Source organism: Lucilia sericata, unplaced genomic scaffold (assembly GCF_015586225.1).
Source record: "Lucilia sericata isolate MDLA Ls3-8-SP2 unplaced genomic scaffold, ASM1558622v1 Contig000927F_arrow, whole genome shotgun sequence".
Taxonomy (NCBI): Eukaryota; Metazoa; Arthropoda; class Insecta; order Diptera; family Calliphoridae; genus Lucilia; species Lucilia sericata.
The window spans coordinates 175,001-191,791 of record NW_023994914.1 but is presented as its reverse complement, the minus strand read 5'-3'; the positions used below and the strand labels follow the sequence as shown (position 1 = coordinate 191,791).

The 16,791-nt window shown below is 30.6% G+C and overlaps 1 pseudogene; it reads right to left on the bottom strand.

Annotated features, from left to right (window-relative positions):
* Positions 1-3: 3 nt before the first annotated feature.
* LOC119609067 overlaps positions 4-16,791 on the bottom strand; it is an 83,840-nt pseudogene continuing 67,052 nt past the window's right edge.

Here is a 16,791-nt window from a genome sequence, read left to right as displayed (position 1 = left end):
GCTGAATTGTCCCAACTCTTCGGTAATGTTCATAGCCCGACATTCGGTTTGTTTATTCGTATCACGATCGAAGAGATCGACATTATTGTGTATATGGAAAACTTGTAATATCTTACACAGCTCAATGGTGACATACAACGAGAGTGGTATCATAACTTGTAGTATAATAATATAGGTCCAGAAGATAAGAAGACCCTCATAACTGGGATCAACTTCGAAGGGTAGATAAGGTACAGGAAATTGCTCAAAAGAGCTAAGCCACATTTTGCAACCAACAGCACCAACAACACATAATATTAACAATATAATTACACACCTGGATAGGACAAATAAATTGAAGTTAATTGTAAATAATTATCGGAAGTCTATTGGGAACGTTTTTTTTTTATTTTAGACATACCATATAACATCAATGTTCATTGTTGTTCCACCTGGGAACGTTTGTAACGTGGTCCACTATTATTTAACATAGCTTTTGTTTCATGTCCGGCATACTACAATACCCTCAATGAAATCGGTATTCTAGAAATAGTTAAGAGTATACTTAGAATGCTTAGAGGGCTTTTGACAAGGTTTCTTAGACAAATTTTTTTTCTATAAACCTTTAATAAATTGTTATAAGTAATGCAGTTAAGATTTGTTAATAAGGGTAGTAAATATACAATAAGTTTTGTTTTTTTTTTTTTTTTTTTGTCAGAGATGAAAGGGACTCCAACTCTTCTTTTAGACGTATATTTTTGATAGTCTTGCTATGTTGACAATATTTCTGGTTCATTACTCACCTTAAGTCTACTTTCTCTTAATAGTAAACATTCTGTTGATATTGTACTCTTTCCCCCGAGGGATGTATTAAGGCCCCATGAAAACGATATAATTTTGTTGTAGGCGCATCTGCCTCTACACGACTTACAAATTTACTGGGTGTAAATATATTTTGTTTATCGGTGAAACCACGCACCACCTTGAATTAAGAATTGGTAAAGGAAAATTAATAAGTAATTATTAAGAAAATTTTACTTAATACAAGCCGAAACTAATGTGCCCTGATATTCGTATTTACCCTATTTATTAAATATATTGTATAGCAATTGAAACGTCTTTCAAATATCTTATATATGTATATCAAAAGAAAGATATTTGTTTATATCCTCCGAAAAATATATTAAAAACTCTAGAAAAATTATGGGTTTTATCAGAATTTTGAACATATCTCCGCTATGGACCGATAAATAGCAACCTTCTGGAAGACATACTTTATATAAAGTTATTAAAGATTGGTATTCCAAACGTATAGGGAAATTGACTTCGCTATCTATAAGAAACGGAATGAAACATTTGCCGTAAAGCACACAAAGGACCAACCATTCTCACGAAGTTTTGAAAATCGAACCTAGAACGATAGTCAAGATATACACATCACTTTATAACGATAAGGTGAAACGAACTGGGAATGTAGTGGATTTCGGGACACCAACTGTCAAAAAGTGTGATTAACTAACAAAAGGGGAGTTTTGTCGACATACTGCTTTCTTGGTGCAAACACTTGGTTCGAGACAAACTCTACAAGCGCCAGTTGAAAACATAACCTCACTTTTAGGTAAAACGAAAGCACGCGTTTAATGCAGAAACGCATAATTTGGAAACGTTATTCAACGTACAACTGAGAGGCGTAAAACTAAAACAGACCTTCTTTAAAGCAAAACGAAGATGACTCGCAAGTTGTTCTTCAACGCAAACTTGAATTGCGTGCCCATAAGGCTACTTTGATAAACATTCATCGAGCTCATCCACGGAATACAAACAATCTAGGTAAAAACTTTTTGCGGGTTTTGACGGACTTATCGGAGGTTAAATTGATTCTTCTCTTTGGCTAACTGATTTGAGTAGAAATCAAGATCTTGATGGATCTTGTAACCTTTCTATTTTCATTCATTAGATACAAATTTGAAAGAATAAACATTTTGTTGTTGTCCTAACAAAGTCGAATAATCGGTTTTGTAAATAAAACTCGAACAGTTCATTAGTTATAACAAGAGTCCTAAATATTTAACAAATATAATTACAAGTTTAAAGAAAATATACTATAACCAATTAAAGTACTATATACTTAACCTTCAACAAGTTCAATTAAACGATATTCAATCCTTTGTTCCACAAAATGGTAGTCGTGACATTTGCAAAACTATTATTTAGCCTTTTTTTAAATGTTACATTATTAAAATTAAGTTAAACGCTTAATTAAAGTCTTAAGGAAAAATAGCATACGTTTAGATACACATATCAGAGACAACGACATTTAATAATGGGAAGCATTTAAATCACAAACACATTTCTTTTTTTTTTTTTGCGTTTTATATGCATTTTGAAAAAATTACTGCATTTTAAAATCAAAATTAAAAACTCACCTCTCTTCGTTTGAGATTTGTTTCACCATCTAAATCACAAGTGTCAATATAACAGACCCCATGGGAGTCACTGGTACGTAATAGCAGTATGTCTGCAGGTACTGTTTCATTATTTGATAAATGTACAATATCACCAACACGTATATCTTGCCATTTAACGCGTTTATAACGTTCGGTTTCACTGCAATTAGAAAAAAAGAATACGAAAAGGAAAATTAATAAATTACATTTGTTGTTTTAATAAATGGTTGTAAACTTTTTGTTTAAAATTTTGTATTTTTTAAGAAATATTAAAATTGTCTTTAAAATGCCTATACTTTTAAAATATTTACTTATGGGAAAAATCGATTTAATTTTTTGCTTCTAAACACTTGTAATAATTAATAATTCATAAGTTTGAAAACTTTTGCTGTGTTCATGAAAATTGTTTACAGGTGTCAAAAAGAAACACGTACTTGTCCTTTAACGTGTATTTTACTTTTGTGCCAACTACTTAAAAACAAATAAAATTGTCCCTAATTATCCGTATTTTCTGTCACATGGGAATTTCCTTACAAGGTAAAAGTTTGTTTTCCAAAGTCTGGTTTTCTTGTTCTCAATCCGTCTAATATTGCATGTCACCTACTAATTGTCGCAATTTGATTTATATTTTATTTGAAATGTACAGTTAGTGATGACAAAGTGGTAGCGGATTTAGAAAAATCTAAGGAAATGTTGTCCGTAACTAAGTTCGTGAAGAATGACTATAGATAGATAGATAGATAGATAGATAGATAGATAGATAGATAGATAGATAGATAGATAGATAGATAGATAGATAGATAGATAGATAGATAGATAGATAGATAGATAGATAGATAGATAGATAGATAGATAGATAGTAGATAGTAGATAGATAGATAGATAGATAGATAGATAGATAGATAGATAGATAGATAGATAGATAGATAGATAGATAGATAGATAGATAGATAGATAGATAGATAGATAGATAGATAGATAGATAGATAGATAGATAGATAGATAGATAGATAGATAGATAGATAGATAGATATATAGATAGATAGATAGATAGATAGATAGATAGATAGATAGATAGATAGATAGATAGATAGATAGATAGATAGATAGATAGATAAGATAGGTAGATAGATAGATAGATAGATAGATAGATAGATAGATAGATAGAGATAGATAGATAGATAGATAGGTAGATAGATAGATAGAAAGATAGATAGATAGGTAGATAGATAGATAGATAGATAGATAGATAGATAGATAGATAGATAGATAGATAGATAGATAGATAGATAGATAGATAGATAGATAGATGATAGATAGATAGATAGATAGATAGATAGATAGATAGATAGATAGATAGATAGATAGATAGATAGATAGATAGATAGATAGATAGATAGATAGATAGATAGGTAGATAGATAGAAAGATAGATAGATAGGTAGATAGGTAGATAGATATATAGATAGATAGATAGATAGATAGATAGATAGATAGATAGATAGATAGATAGATAGATAGATAGATAGATAGATAGATAGATAGATAGATAGATAGATAGATAGATAGATAGATAGATGGATAGATAGATAGATGATAGATAGATAGATAGATAGATAGATAGATAGATAGATAGATAGATAGATAGATAGATAGATAGATAGATAGATAGATATATAGATATATAGATACATAGATACATAGATACATAGATAGATAGATAGATAGATAGATAGATAGATAGATAGATAGATAGATAGATAGATAGATAGATAGATAGATAGATAGATAGATAGATAGATAGATAGATAGATAGATAGATAGATAGATAGATATGTAGATGAATTCTTTGTGAAAGCTTCCGAAACCAGTCCTTAATCGATGATTTTTATTCAAAGTTGTCACCCTCGTAACTAATTTTTCCCTTCACTAACTGTATGTATCTATTATTTGAAGCAAAAAGGAAAAAAAATCATTTAATAGCATTTATTTCAGTAGGCGTTAAAGGCATTAAGTGTTTACAAAATCACTAAACAATTTAGCATTTTGGAATTTGATTGTGGCTGCTACTGTTTCAAGTGGCTGTGAGTCATGTAGGGATACTGGCTACTCAACCGCACTTAAGGTGTTTTCAATTTGTTGTTGTTTTTTTTCTTCTTTCAAACAACAAATGGAGCAAGTAAACAAATCGAAAAGTTAAAAAAATATGCAAATAATCATTAGTGAATAGTTTAAGTCACGTTTTGATACGTTTTTTAGTATATTTCTAAACAACCAGAATGATAAGGACTTTTACATTTGTTTTCAACGGAAAAAACTTAAGCGTAAAACGGAAATTGTTAAGGAAGAACTTGTAAATGTTGGAAAAAAAAACTTTATAAAAGAGTTGTTAACAAGCGAGAAGATAGATTAGTTTAGATAAATGATAAGTGTAAGTAAGTTATAATTGAAATTGATTTGAATATACTTAGTAAATTGTGAAAAGGATATTGTGTGAAAATATTTTATAATCAAGTTAAAAATATCAAAAGGATAGTAAAAATTTGAATGTGAAATTTCTTAAACAAAATTTATAAAAGAATCAACTTATTACACTCTTAAACTCTTTATTTAACTTCCATCTACATAACACAAAAAACTTTTCCAAAACAACATTAAACCCATAAAATATTTTGTCATAAACTGCCATTGACTTTTATGACAAACATCTTCTTTTAACTAAAAAAAATTAAAATCTCATAAACAATTTGTTAAGAACTTATTCAAATTAAATCGCATTTTTTTAGTTAACATTTAAAAGTCATTCATGTTCTTTGAAGTATTAAAATACCCACGAGATTCTAAAGATTAAAGAGTCTTAAATGAAAAACTTATTATATGTCAACATTACTTTTCAACATTATTCTACTGTCGTTTTTGGAAATTAGGTCATTGTCATAAAGTACCATGTAATTTACTTAATTATGTATGTACAATACTTGTACAATAATAAAGATTTTTATACAATTTTATGTACATACGAGTTCATTCTTATTTTTTTACACAATGAACTCATTCATTAATTCTAGCATGAAGACAGGGGCTTCAGTATCTAGGTGTAACTTAAGAATGATAGATAGATAGATAGATAGATAGATAGATAGATAGATAGATAGATAGATAGATAGATAGATAGATAGATAGATAGATAGATAGATAGATAGATAGATAGATAGATAGAAAATAGATAGATAGATAGATAGATAGATAGATAGATAGATAGATAGATAGATAGATAGATAGATAGATAGATAGATATAGATAGATAGATAGATAGATAGATAGATAGATAGATAGATAGATAGATAGATAGATAGATAGATAGATAGATAGATAGATAGATAGATAGATAGATAGATAGATATAGATAGATAGATAGATAGATAGATAGATAGATAGATAGATAGATAGATAGATAGATAGATAGATAGATAGAAGATAGATAGATAGATAGATAGATAGATAGATAGATAGATAGATAGATAGATAGATAGATAGATAGATAGATAGATAGATAGATAGATAGATAGATAGATAGATAGATAGATAGATAGATAGATAGATAGATAGATAGATAGATAGATAGATAGATAGATAGATAGATAGATAGATAGATAGATAGATAGATAGATAGATAGATAGATAGATAGATAGATAGATAGATAGATAGATAGATAGAAAGATAGAAGATAGATAGATAGATAGATAGATAGATAGATAGATAGATAGATAGATAGATGATAGATAGATAGATAGATAGATAGATAGATAGATAGATAGAGAGATAGATAGATAGATAGATAGATAGATAGATATAGATAGATAGAGATAGATAGATAGATAGATAGATAGATAGATAGAGAGATAGATAGATAGATAGATAGATAGATAGATAGATAGATAGATAGATAGATAGATAGATAGATAGATAGATAGATAGATAGATAGATAGATAGATAGATAGATAGAAAGATAGATAGATAGAAAGATAGATATATAGATAGATATATAGATAGATATATAGATAGATAGATAGATAGATAGATAGATAGATAGATAGATAGATAGATAGATAGATAGATAGAGATAGATAGATAGATAGATAGATAGATAGATAGATAGAGATAGATAGATAGATAGATAGATAGATAGATAGATAGATAGATAGATAGATAGATAGATAGATAGATAGATAGATAGATAGATAGATAGATAGATAGATAGATAGATAGATAGATAGATAGATAGATAGATAGATAGATAGATAGATAGATAGATAGATAGTAGGTAGTAGAGATAGATAGATAGATAGATAGATAGATAGATAGATAGATAGATAGATAGATAGATAGATAGATAGATAGATAGATAGATAGATAGATAGATAGATAGATAGATAGATAGATAGATAGATAGATAGATAGATAGATAGATAGATAGATAGAGTAGATAGATAGATAGATAGATAGATAGATAGATAGATAGGTAGATAGATAGATAGATAGATAGATAGATAGATAGATAGATAGATAGATAGATAGATAGATAGATAGATAGATAGATAGATAGATAGATAGAGATAGATAGATAGATAGATAGGTAGATAGATAGATAGATAGATAGATAGATAGATAGATAGATAGATAGATAGATAGATAGATAGATAGATAGATAGATAGATAGATAGATAGATAGATAGATATGAAAGACATTGGACGGCTTCCTGGTCAGCGGCTGGCAAATGCAAACCATAAAGCAATACAATGGAAAAGTATACTGTACAGGAAGTAAGAAACTCAGAACCAGGGTGTGTAAACAGCACCGAGAAAACGTATAATGAAACATCTCAACCTCTAGAAACAGAAAAACTAAGTATTAACGTCAACAACTCTCAAAACGGAGCATATAAAGTAACTTAAGAGAGGCAGAAAACCCAAGGAAATATTGCCTAAAATTCAAAGAGCCAAGAAGACTAAGATAGCAAACCAAATCAAAAAGAAAGCAGAAGTTATGGAGAGTTACAAATGATCGAATAAATTCATAGAAAACGCGATGCGTATGCGAGTTCCGAAGAACATTTAAAAGGGAACTTCTATTGGAAATAGATATAGCAAAAAAAAAAAAATTGTCAAACAATTCCCAGGAAAATATGTGTACGTGAAGCAGTTAACATCTACTTAAGAATTTCAATGAAGAAATTGGAAGTAACGAATTTTAGAAAGAAACAAGGACTGCAAGTAATTGCTTTGGGAAAAAGGGCTCATTAAGAAATGTTATAGATGCTTAGAATTAGAACATGTTTCCACTAAATACTAATTCGAAATATCGTCAAATATCCATAACTGATATCTACTGTTACAATTTTATCTCTTACAAGATTACCCTGTTGAAAATTGTTATAACATCTAGCGTTAACTGCTTACCAAAAAAAAACATATAAAAAAGGTTAAGTTATTAAAGAATAATTCCAAAAAGCAATTACACACATGACTATGTATCTAGATAAAGTGTGAGCAAAAGTAAAAGAATTCATAAAATAATTAATAAATCTACAAACAGAGCGTTAGCTCGAAAGTTTACATGTGTGAACGTAAGACAGGGCAACCACAAAATCAGCAGAAACTGTTTGACAGTTGTTTTTGTTTGAAATTTGAAATTTTATAAAAATATGTATAAAATACAAAATAAGAACAAACTATTTTGAAATCCTTAAAACTCGTGTATTTATTCAATATATAGAAAATAAGAGCGATTTTTGGTTGCCCTGACTATAACGCAATTCATTTTAAGGGAACAGTACATATGATAACCTACCAGTAGTCATGCTACCGTCATCAATCGCAATATGTTTAAAGGTTTCATGTTTGTGTATGGTGGTGGTATTTAAGATGGTGGTGGCGATAGTAATTGTAAATGTCATTTAATTTTAATAGAAAACTTTGTATGGCTAAAGTACTAGAACTTGATAATATCCCTTCCATGATTTGCTGCTTCTTATTTGTTTTCCTGTATACATATATTCTTTTTTACTATGAATGTTAAACTTGTTAACTTCCTACAATGTTGTACTTACGAAGTGGCCAAATTGCCACAACTGTGACACATAATCAACTTTCCAATGAGTAAAAGCCAAGGTAGACATAAAGAAGCAAATAGACAAAACTGGCCGAACTAAAAAGACAGACATGCAGTCCACTTGTCCCATGAAGAAATACATGAATGAATGAATAGAAATGACTAAACAAATAGTAAAGTATAAAACAACTTGCATGTTTGAAACGTGACATGATTTCATGGATATACGTTTTATTTTTTTTCAACTAACTCTGCACATCCCATATATTGTGTATACATTTTAGAAAGATATAAAATTCCAACTGTGTATCATCCATCCGTCTTTATGCGAAACGCCTACGTACAAATATTCCTAATAAAAAATTAAATATAGCGCAAATAGCAGTGCATGGAGTGACCATTATTTATAGTATATTTAGCATATAAAAAAAAATACGAGCAATGCTACTAGATATTGCGCCACCACAATGATTCCTACACTGCTACATGGTAAAATTCATAAAAGACAATTATTTTGACCATGACATTCACTGGCCTTGAGTTTGAAGTTAAAACTGGAGAGAACTTCTGCAGAAAATCAATGTGTAAGGCATAGCAAAATGACTGACTGTCCATGGAATAGTTTTCTAATTTTTTATAAAGCATTTATTTGCATAAAAACTAAGTCCAAATACATATCGGTTACATATATGGTCAGAACAGTAAAGCTGATTGTAATATGAGTAAGGTACACAGTACAGATTATAATGTAGCATATAGTCCTTACTATAGAAAACACCTTGGATCAGACATAGTTTAGTCTATAGTCAAGTATATAGTCTAGTCTATAGTCTAGTCTATAGTCTAGTCTATAGTCTAGTCTATAGTCTAGTCTATAGTCTAGTCTATAGTCTAGTCTATAGTCTAGTCTATAGTCTAGTCTATAGTCTAGTCTATAGTCTAGTCTATAGTCTAGTCTATAGTCTAGTCTATAGTCTAGTCTATAGTCTAGTCTATAGTCTAGTCTATAGTCTAGTCTATAGTCTAGTCTATAGTCTAGTCTATAGTCTAGTCTATAGTCTAGTCTATAGTCTAGTCTATAGTCTAGTATATAGTCTATAGTCTAATCTATAGTCTAGTCTATAGTCTAGTCTATAGTCTAGTCTATAGTCTAGTCTATAGTCTAGTCTATAGTCTAGTCTATAGTCTAGTCTATAGTCTAGTCTATAGTCTAGTCTATAGTCTAGTCTATAGTCTAGTCTATAGTCTAGTCTATAGTCTAGTCTATAGTCTATAGTCTAATCTATAGTCTAGTCTATAGTCTAGTCTATAGTCTAGTCTATAGTCTAGTCTATAGTCTAGTCTATAGTCTAGTCTATAGTCTAGTCTATAGTATAGTCTATAATCTAGTCTATAGTCTAGTCTATAGTCTAGTCTATAGTCTAGTCTATAGTCTAGTCTATAGTCTAGTCTATAGTCTAGTCTATAGTCTAGTATATAGTCTAGTTTATAGTCTAGTCTATAGTCTAGTCTATAGTCTAGTATATAGTCTAGTCTAGTCTATAGTCTAGTCTATAGTCTAGTCTATAGTCTAGTCTATAGTCTAGTCTATAGTCTAGTCTATAGTCTAGTCTATAGTCTAGTCTATAGTCTAGTCTATAGTCTAGTCTATAGTCTAGTCTATAGTCTAGTCTCTACTCTAGTCTATAGTCTAGTCTATAGTCTAGTCTATAGTCTAGTCTCTACTCTAGTCTATAGTCTAGTCTATAGTCTAGTCTATAGTCTAGTCTCTACTCTAGTCTATAGTCTAGTCTATAGTCTAGTCTATAGTCTAGTCTATAGTCTAGTCAATAGTCTAGTCTATAGTCTAGTCTATAGTCTAGTCTATAGTCTAGTCTATAGTCTAGTCTATAGTCTAGTCTATAGTCTAGTCTATAGTCTAGTCTATAGTCTAGTCTATAGTCTAGTCTATAGTCTAGTCTATAGTCTAGTCTATAGTCTAGTCTATAGTCTAGTCTATAGTCTAGTCTATAGTCTAGTCTATAGTCTAGTCTATAGTCTAGTCTATAGTCTAGTCTATAGTCTAGTCTATAGTCTAGTCTATAGTCTAGTCTATAGATTAGTCTATAGTCTAGTCTATAGTCTAGTCTATAGTCTAGTCTATAGTCTAGTCTATAGTCTAGTCTATAGTCTAGTCTATAGTCTAGTCTATAGTCTAGTCTATAGTCTAGTCTATAGTGTAGTCTATAGTCTAGTCTATAGTCTAGTCTATAGTCTAGTGTCTATAGTCTAGTGTCTATAGTCTAGTGTCTATAGACTAGTCTATAGTCTAGTCTATAGTCTAGTCTATAGTCTAGTCTATAGTCTAGTCTAGTCTAGTCTATAGTCTAGTCTATAGTCTAGTCTATAGTCTAGTCTATAGTCTAGTCTATAGTCTAGTCTATAGTCTTGTCTATAGTCTAGTCTATAGTCTAGTCTATAGTCTAGTCTATAGTCTAGTCTATTGTCTAGTCTATAGTCTAGCCTATAGTCTAGTCTAGTGTATAGTCTAGACTATAGTCTAGACTATAGTCTAGTTTATAGTCTAGTCTATAGTCTAGTCTATAGTCTAGCCTATAGTCTAGTCTAGTGTATAGTCTAGACTATAGTCTAGACTATAGTCTGGTCTATAGTCTAGTCTATAGTCTAGTCTATAGTTTAGTCTATAGTCTAGTCTATAGTGTAGTCTATAGTCTAGTCTATAGTCTAGTCTATAGTCTAGTCTATAGTTTAGTCTATAGTCTAGTCTATAGTGTATTCTATAGTCTAGTCTATAGTCTAGTCTATAGTCTAGTCTATAGTCTAGTCTATAGTCTAGTCTATAGTCTAGTCTATAGTCTAGTCTATAGTCTAGTCTATAGTCTAGTCTATAGTCTAGTCTATAGTCTAGTCTATAGTCTAGTCTATACTAGTGTATAGTCTAGTCTAGTCTATAGTCTAGTCTATAGTCTAGTCTAGTGTATAGTCTAGACTATAGTCTAGTCTATAGTCTAGTCTATAGTCTAGTCTATAGTCTAGTCTATAGTCTAGTCTATAGTCTAGTCTATAGTCTAGTCTAGTCTATAGTCTAGTCTAGTCTATAGTCTAGTCTAGTCTATAGTCTAGTCTATAGTCTAGTCTATAGTCTAGTCTAGTCTATAGTCTAGTCTATAGTCTAGTCTATAGTCTAGTCTATAGTCTAGTCTATAGTCTAGTCTATAGTCTAGTCTATAGTCTAGTCTATAGTCTAGTCTATAGTCTAGTCTATAGTCTAGTCTATAGTCTAGTCTATAGTCTAGTCTATAGTCTAGTCTATAGTCTAGTCTATAGTCTAGTCTATAGTCTAGTCTATAGTCTAGTCTATAGTCTAGTCTATAGTCTAGTCTATAGTCTAGTCTATAGTCTAGTCTATAGTCTAGTCTATAGTCTAGTCTATAGTCTAGTCTATAGTCTAGTCTATAGTCTAGTCTATAGTCTAGTCTATAGTCTAGTCTATAGTCTAGTCTATAGTCTAGTCTATAGTCTAGTCTATAGTCTAGTCTATGGTCTAGCTTATAGTCCACACATTAGTATAGTCTAGTCTATAGTCTAGTCTATAGTCTAGTCTATAGTCTAGTCTATAGTCTAGTCTATAGTCTAGTCTATAGTCTAGTCTATAGTCTAGTCTATATTCTAGTCTATAGTCTAGTCTATAGTCTAGTCTATAGTCTAGTCTATAGTCTAGTCTATAGTCTAGTCTATATTCCAGTCTATAGTCTAGTCTATAGTCTAGTCTATAGTCTAGTCTATAGTCTAGTCTATAGTCTAGTCTATAGTCTAGTCTATAGTCTAGTCTATAGTCTAGTCTATAGTCTAGTCTATAGTCTAGTCTATAGTCTAGTCTATAGTCTAGTCGATAGTCTAGTCTATAGTCTAGTCTATAGTCTTGTCTATAGTCTAGTCTATAGTCTAGTCTATAGTCTAGTCTATAGTCTAGTCTATAGGTCTAGTCTATAGTCTAGTCTATAGTCTAGTCTATAGTCTAGTCTATAGTCTAGTCTATAGTCTAGTCTATAGTCTAGTCTATAGTCTAGTCTATAGTCTAGTCTATAGTCTAGTCTATAGTCTAGTCTATAGTCTAGTCTATAGTCTAGTCTATAGTCTAGTCTATATCTAGTCTAAAGTCTAGTCCATAGTCTAGTTTGTAGTCTAGTCTATAGTCTAGTCTATAGTCTAGTCTAAAGTCTAGTCTATAGTCTAGTCTATAGTCTAGTCTATAGTCTAGTCTATAGTCTAGTCTATAGTCTAGTCTATAGTCTAGTCTATAGTCTAGTCTATAGTCTAGTCTATAGTCTAGTCTATAGTCTAGTCTATAGTCTAGTCTATAGTCTAGTCTATAGTCTAGTCTATAGTCTAGTCTATAGTCTAGTCTATAGTCTAGTCTATAGTCTAGTCTATAGTCTAGTCTATAGTCTAGTCTATAGTCTAGTCTATAGTCTAGTCTATAGTCTAGTCTATAGTCTAGTCTATAGTCTAGCCTATAGTCTAGTCTATAGTCTAGTCTATAGTCTAGTCTATAGTCTAGTCTATAGTCTAGTCTATAGTCTAGTCTATAGTCTAGTCTATAGTCTAGTCTATAGTCTAGTCTATAGTCTAGTCTATAGCCTAGTCTAGTCTATAGTCTAGTCTATAGTCTAGTCTATAGTCTAGTCTATAGTCTAGTCTAGTCTAGTCTATAGTCTAGTCTATGGTCTAGCTTATAGTCCACACATTAGTATATTCTATGGTTCAAGTTAATCTATAAGCCAGATTATAGTCTAGCCAAACTATAGGCAATTTCGATGACAATTAGCTGTTCTTAGTTCTTTTCAAAAAAAATTAACCATCTACAAACACAAAGGTAAATATTTCAGAGTCATAAATAAAATTTTTAATGCAATTGCCTAATAAAACGACCAAAGATACATAAAAAACCTGTCACTCTCTTTAGAATACCGCATTATAAGTTACTATAAAAAATATAGGCCCAAAGAAATTTTCTTTATTCATAATTCCCATGATTCATCACGTACCCACTATAAAGTTGAAAACAACTTCATGGATCGTCTTTTGGTGGCAACAATACAAACCCAAATCTAAACAGAAACCATGTGTCACTCAGACCCCATTTGGGACATAAAAACAGCAATAACAACAACACAAAAAAGGTATTGTAAATATTTACAACAATATTTTTTGATGCACTATAGTGGTGGACATAAAAATTTAATAAAAACGGACATGGACATGAACATGACAAAACGCGCTACAACATGCTGATAAATCTTCTCATGTCATAAATTAAAGAAGGGGGAAATTTTTGTTGTTGTTTTGTTTACTGTCCACTGGAAATCTAGTTGGCACAAGGATTTTTTTCTAAATTGAAAATGAAATAAATCCATGTTTACAATTAACGAACGAAATGTTAAAACGGATTTTTAATTTTTTATAATTGAAAGCAATTCCACAGCTGGAAATGTGACATCAATTTGCACTCTAGTCTAACAGTCTATGGCAGTAGATTTTTTTGCATTCTTTTATAAATGAAAATAGAATGTTTCAAAGTCAACATGACCATCAATTTATATGGCCCCCAGCGGAAGGTTGTGATGAAATTGCTGTGACGTCGGTTGATATTAAAGGCTGGCGATCCAGAAAAAAACAACTAATTTATAAGGACTTTAATAAGTGTTTAATTAGAGTGTAAAGATTGAGAAAAAATTTGTTGAAATTATTTACAATATACAGAATATTATTCTAGTGTAATCTATCATCTAGCTTCAGTTCCGGCTAAAGGCTGGGCGATCCAGGAAAGTATTTAATATAAAATGACTTTAATAAATATATTGCGGGGATTATTTGTTCCCTTTTGCAAACCACGAGCCACATTTAAACTTATATTTGTTTTTAAAAAACACAAGAACAAAAAATTCCATTTGCCATTGTCGAACACAACTAAAATTTATTATTTCATTCTAATAAACCCCTAATAAACGTTTTGAATAATATTATCCCGAGACATATTTAATTACATTTTTAGGCCATTATTTATTCACACAAATAATACCTGTAAAATTCCAATGCCAAGTCTTACTCCCTCCAAGTTCCCGGTCAAAACTATAACCACCACAAACTTAACATTGAAAACATTTTCCTTTTGAAAACGGAAATCGATTAACATTCCTAACATTGTTCTATCTAACCACAAAACTTATTGACCCATTTATTTTTTCTTACCCCCTTAATAGAACAACAATGTATGTATCTCTTATTTTCTGTCTATCCTTCTCCCTATCTCTCTTTCTAAGTCTATCATTTTTTACTGAGCAATCAAATGTGATTTTCCTAATTCATCAATTATGTCAGTCTAAGGTTGTTTGTTGTTTAGTACATATTTGTTTTCTGTTTCTATTATTTCAGTTGTTGTTATTACTATTTTCTGAAATTACCCATGATTATTGGAAAAGAACAATGTTGTTTAATAATATATGATGTTTGCGTTAAGAAAGGTAAACCTCCTTAACAATTATTACAACAAAAAAACTTCAATATAAATGTTAAAGAAAACAAAAGCATGAAATATGTATGATAGTTGGTGGTAAGTTAACCCAGCAAACAATGACACCAGCTTTGATGAAGGGAAGCATTTGGATTAGACTATAAACTAGACTGCAGACTGGACTTAGACTAGACTATAGAATAAAATATAGATTAGGCTATACACCACACTATGGACTAGAATATAGAGTAGACTATATATTAGACTATATATTAGACTATAGATTAGGCTATAGATTAGACTATAGACCAGACTATAGATTAGACTATAGATTAGACTATAGACTAGACAATAGACTAGACTATAGACTAGGCTATAGACAAGACTATAGACTAGGCTATAGACTAGACTATAGACTAGACTATAGACTAGACAATAGACTAGACTATAGACTAGACTATAGACTAGACAATAGACTAGACTATAAACTAAACTATAGACTAGACTATAGACTATACTATAGACTAGACTATAGACTAGACTATAGACTAGACTATAGACTAGACTATAGACTAGACTATAGGCTAGACTATAGACTAGACTATAGACTAGACTATAGACTAGACTATTGACTAGACTATAGAATAGCCTATAGGCTAGACTATAGACTAGACTATAGGCTAGACCATAGACTAGACTATAGATTAGACTATAGACTAGACTATAGACTAGACTATAGACTAGACTATAGACTAGACTATAGACTAGACTATAGACTAGACTATAGACTAGACAATAGACTAGACTATAGACTAGACTATAGACTAGACAATAGACTAGACTGTAGACTAGACTATAAACTAAACTATAGACTAGACTATAGACTAGACTATAGACTAGACTATAGACTAGACTATAGACTAGACTATAGGCTAGACTATAGACTAGACTATAGGCTAGACTATAGACTAGACTATAGACTAGACTATAGACTAGACTATAGACTAGACTATTGACTAGACTATAGAATAGCCTATAGGCTAGACTATAGACTAGACTATAGGCTAGACCATAGACTAGACTATAGATTAGACTATAGACTAGACTATAGATTAGACTATAGACTAGACTATAGACTAGACTATATACTAGACTATAGACTAGACTATAGACTAGACTATAGACTAGACTATAGATTAGACTATAGACTAGACTATAGACTAGACTATAGACTAGACTATAGACTAGAATATAGACTAGACTATAGACTAGACTATAGACTAGACTATAGACTAGACTATAGACTAGACTATAGACTAGACTATAGACTAGACTATAGACTAGACTATAGACTAGACTATAGAGATATAGACTAGACTATAGACTAGACTATAGACTAGATATGACTAGACTATAGACTAGACTATAGACTAGACTATAGACTAGACTATAGACTAGACTATAGACTAGACTATAGACTAGACTATAGACTAGACTATAGACTAGACTATAGACTAGACTATAGACTAGACTATAGACTAGACTATAGACTAGACTATAGACTAGACTATAGACTAGACTATAGACTAGACTATAGACTAGACTATAGACTAGACTATAGACTAGACTATAGACTAGACTATAGACTAGACTATAGACTAGACTATAGACTAGACTATAGACTAGACTATAGACTAGACTATAGACTAGACTATAGACTAGACTATAGACTAGACTA